Genomic DNA, 5,398 nt, shown 5'->3' on the forward strand with positions numbered 1-5,398 from the left:
GCTGTATTAAAACAAAGTAAACAAATGTTTCGGGATTAATCATAGATAACATCATACATCCATTTGAGTTTTAGTGCATTCGTTTTCAACAAATTTCTTTGTCTTTTTCTTTTTCTTCTTCTTCTTCTTTGTCTTCTTTTTATTCTTCTTCTTCTTCCTTTTCTTCTTTTTATTCTTCTTCTTCTTCCCTTTTCTCCCTTTTATTCTTCTTCTTCTTCTCACGCTCCGAGCTCGGTTGAAAAAAAGAAGGCAAATGTGGTCAAACTGAAGTTTTATAACTATACCTCGAAAGAGCTTTTCAAAACCAAGAAAAATGGGAGAAAAGGAAAGAATAGGAAAGGAATATATGAGAAACATGATATCAAATTCTGAATACTTTGTAAATAAATCTGTCAGAAAATTAGAGTTTTGTACTTAAAAGGTAATTTTTTAACGCTCGTTTCGGTCGTACAGAGATTTTTTTTCAGGGGGGGGGGAGATTCGCCTCATACAGCACGTCAGGCCCCCTGCAAAAATTTTGGTTCATTACGCTACTAAACACATTATTTCTCTCTAGGAATGATGAGTCCGAAAGAGTCTGGGACCGCGAAAACGGGGTGGGGCTGGGTGGGCTTCAGTCCCCTCCCCTCTTTTTTTCCAAAACGTACAAATTACCATCTGATTCTGATTTTTTTCATGGTCAGTCCCCCCTCCCCCACTTTCAAAACCGTTCCGCGGTTCCTGAAACTGACATAACTCCTATTTCTTTTAATTCCGCAAAGTATATTCTTTAGCAGAGCATCGCGGCGATTTCTACAGTGAGTATGAACCTAGATTTAAACACTCCAATCTCGAGAGAAAAATCAATATTTCATTACGGGTATTGACTTTTACCTTAATGTGTTATGAGCGCCGAGACGATAATTAGAACCTAATTAGACATTTTCTGGTCTCTGGGTATATGTTTCCGATACAAAGTTTACATAGATCGACTTCTAATAAGAAAATGGAAAAGTAAAACAAGTCTTTACGTCATTTTCCATTATAAAAAAGTTTTGATAGATACTGTGGATTTTCGATGTTTCTTTTCTTTCCACATTTCTTACATTCTTTTCAATTTAATTTCAAATCAGATTTCTTCATATGATTTATGGTTTAATTTGAATAGTCAGTATTGCCAAATAATTTATGATATGACGTCACTTTGAATTACGATTCTTCAAGAATTAATTTTTAAACACTACTTTATTCAATATTTTGCAATAATGCTTTACCCCCCCCCCTCTATCTCCCCCCCCCCCCCTCTCTCTCTCCCTCACACACACACACCCATACATCCTCAACACAGCATAGTAAATGTACTGTGATAAAACTTGGACCATTTGTGAGGCATCGGGTGTATTATATTCATATTGCAAACGTACAGACGGTGATCCAAGGGTGGGGCATAGTGGTCGTTAGCCCCCACCCCTTGGTCCAAATTATTACATGGTTAGTATCATGTAATTCTAAATGAGAAATCCCCCCCCCCCCCCCCCCCCCCCCCCCCCCCCCCCCCCCTCTCTCTCTCTCACTTCTTCTTGGACGTTAGGATGACGATGTCCCTTTTCGAAGCATTAGAAACAGAAATTAAACGGGAAAAGTGATAAAATTGTGTCCATTTTGCACTCACAGTAGAAAACCCGCTTCCTTTTAGGGGTGTTTAAAGGGGGAACTAACGAAACGCGATAAAAAAGTGTTATAAAATGTCCCCCATACATGAATACGTATTATATGATATTAATGACAACAGATGAGCTTTATTTGTATCAGTAGATTAACCCCCAAATAAATGAATGAATAAATAAATGAAGTAGAAATAACAGAATAACAAAATAATAATAATGAAGGGTAAATAGATTTGTTTTTGGAAATGTAAAAATGCTTACCAAAGAGTCCAAAGCCGGCCAGAAACCAACATCCCTTTCTGCAGAGGCAACAGTATGTCAAAGTTTCTTCCATTTTACAAATCAAATATCTTCAAAGTTAGTCAGAAAATGTATTATTTTGATGATCGTCAAAATGGTCCGCGTCTTCGACTTATCATTTTCATATCATATTTTTATCCTGATCGCGACGGCATGGAAAGATACACCTGTCGTTCAAGTAAAGCATTTGGCCCATTGATGTGAAGGAGATCTTTTCTTTCTGTTCACTTTGGGAAAATGTGAAAGCATCCCGCTTCAAATTTTGAAGATGTTACCAACATCATACCTGCTTGCCTGGAAGGCGGGATAGGTCAGAAGGAGGCCGAATTTCCGTTCTTGTGACGAATCGCGTAATTTCCAAGTTTCTCAGAACAATGAAGAAAGTGCAAACAGTAAAAATGAAGTTGATTTTTCTCAAAACCGATAGACTTAAAATATAGATGGGGGTGTTCGACGTCTTGTAACTGACTGTAGATGAAGTTTACTGCATTGAAAAGTGAACTGGTCAGAAATGATGAATTGCTCAGAAAAAAATGGATTGCTCAGGAAAAAAGTGAATTGATCAGTTAAGTAAAATCTTCAAGGACCCGGTGGTAAAAGTACTTCTCAGTTACTCTTAATTTTCCTTCGCAACTTGAAGTAGACCGTATTACCAAACACGACTTAAAAACAAATCTCCCGGATATTTGAAGAAATTTGTCACTTTCTATACCGAGCAGAGAACAGGGCCCAACCGATCAAATCGCGATCGCCAGCATAGCTTCCGATAGCGACTAATGAAGTGTCGTCCAGATCTAATTGCTTCCTTCGCGGGATCTTGTCATACGTCACAGCTATTGTTTGCGAAATTATATAATCATTTTAATGTTCCTAATGATTATTAAAGGGAGAGAGAGTGAGAGAGAAAGGGGGAGGGAGGGAGGGGGAGAAGGGGGAGGGAGAATAAGATAGGGAGGTGGAGGAAGGGGGAGGCATGCCCTGGGAAGCATGGGTGTTTGGGGGTGATGAACACCTCCAATATTTTTCTGCTATGATATCAAGATGTAGGCCAATGTAAAGATTTTACCCAAATCACCTTCTTTTTCGAACGAAACCCTTTTTCCCTTTTTGCTTGTTAAACTGTTCGGTGCCCAGCTCGAGCATACATGTTCATTTGGGAGTGTTTTTTTTTTAACACACAGTGCAACAACCTATGTCACATCTAATGACAAGGTTAGAAATAATATCTTTTGAAGAATGATCAAGGACAAAAGAAATGACTTTAATATAAGAAGGGAAGAATTGATGATTGGTGGGAGAATGGAAAATATGAAATATTTAGTATTACAATACAAAAATATGGCATGATTGGTTCCTCATACCACTAATAATCTGCATTTCACTGATTTGTGAAAAATTATGTAATTTTTTAGATCTATCATGGTAGGTTGAAAAACAACCCCACCTTCATACAAGTAACAATGATTGTATTAATTAAATTGGTAGGATTATTTAGAAAAGCAAAATTAGTGGAAATGGAACAACTTGTGCTGTTTAATGAAAACGCGAAAGTTTCAGCATGAGCGGAAATCTCGGGGGGGGGGGGGGGACGCGTCTTCCTACCCAAAATAGTAGGGACAATATCAAATGTCCCTCTACTATTTTCGGTCTTTTATGATGGAAAGAAATATATGATTACAAATCGAAATAAGACATATATTTTGGACGAGATGACCTTACATTTGGGCTGATAACCTTTTTTTTTTTTGCTTGTCAAATTTATTTTGGTCGAAATGACCTGACATTTGTCAGCAGTGATGACCTTTTTTTTCTTATTTGTTTTTAGCTTGTCAAATTTCCCAGCCCCTGGTCCCCCCTACCTTTGGGGGGAGATTTCCGCCCTTGGGTTTCAGAAACAATGCATGACACTGCAATAGGCAGTTTTATCTTAAGTGTCTCCACTTTTATAGCTAAATATACTCTCCTCTTTATGATTTCACCAGAGTGTTCATATAATATAGATAGAACCAATATTGCACCATTGTTACATAACTACCGAGCAACCGCTGACAACGGGAAGGGTAAACGTCTTTTGTTTTCCGAATGCTACAATTAAACTCTCATCAATTTCTAATTAGCGCTCCGTGTTTGCTCAATGATCGATGCCCTGAGGGTATTAGTAACATGGGCGATTCAGAAGTTTCATACTGGACATTTCGACAACAATTCCTAGTCTCTTAGCTGAATGCTTGAGCAATACAATTTTCTTTTTTTGTCAGTGTTTTTAAGTTATATTGGGTAGTAGTGTGAAAAACCGATAACCAAAAAAATTGATTATGGGTGAATTTTTCGGTGAAAATATGTGTCGTACGGGACTCAGAAATGTCCCGTACAACACGCAACATTTGCACCTCTAATCTATATACCTATGGACAACATAATGCATGATGTTTGCTGGTTGTCATTTTTTGTACATGACTACATAGTATAGTACTCTATTATTACCACAAAACAAATTGAAGTTCCTCATTTGTTTAGACAGATTGAAAAGTCAAAAGAAAATGTTTGATTTTTCTAGCATGGAATCGCCCACAAGCAGTGAAAGAAAAGGAAGAGGAGAAGGAGAAGATGAAGAAAGAAAAAAAGGGGAAAAGAAGACAAACATGTGCTGAACAGTGGCATACAGATGGATGGCATTGCTCTTGCCCCTCCTCTCCCCCCAAAAAATCACGACAAAGAATAAAAAGAGAGAAAAGAAAAGTAAACAGAAATTGGTAAATATGATATTATTCCCTGCATATTATGTCAAAATCTATCACAAAATTTGATTTTGTGATAAACTGATAAAAGTGTCGAGGAGGAGAAAGAGAAAGAGAAGAAGAAGAAGCAAAAAGAAGAAGGAGGAGAAGAAGAAGTAGAAAAAATAATAAAAAAAATGATAAGAAGAAGAAGGAGGAGGAGGAGGAGAGGGAGAAGAAGAAGAAGAAGCAGAAGAAGAAGGATGAGAAGAAAAATAAAAATAGTTCCATTAATTCACGATATGTCAAGATGACAAACACCAAAACAACAAAATAACGAAAAAATTACTCGACGAAAAGAAACTAAACGTAACATACAATCTCTCAAAACTGATTTGAGTGCAGAGGGTTGGGCAGATGTTTATAGAGAAGACAATATCAATAAATCATATGACATATTTTTAAATAAACTTCTTTACTATTATGACAAAAATGTACCACTGACAAGAATCAAACCCCATAAAAATAAGAATAAACAACCATGGATCACCCAAGGTATAATTCAATCAATATTCACCCGTAATCGATTATATAAGATATCGCTTAAATCACCAACTCAAGAACATCAAAACAAATACAAGAAATACCGTAATAAATTAACCTCAATAATCCGCTTGGCTCGAAGATCGTACTTTTCTAATAAAATTGAAAACAAGGATAACAAAACATTGTGGC

Source organism: Lytechinus variegatus, chromosome 16, assembly GCF_018143015.1.
Source record: "Lytechinus variegatus isolate NC3 chromosome 16, Lvar_3.0, whole genome shotgun sequence".
NCBI classification, from domain to species: Eukaryota; Metazoa; Echinodermata; class Echinoidea; order Temnopleuroida; family Toxopneustidae; genus Lytechinus; species Lytechinus variegatus.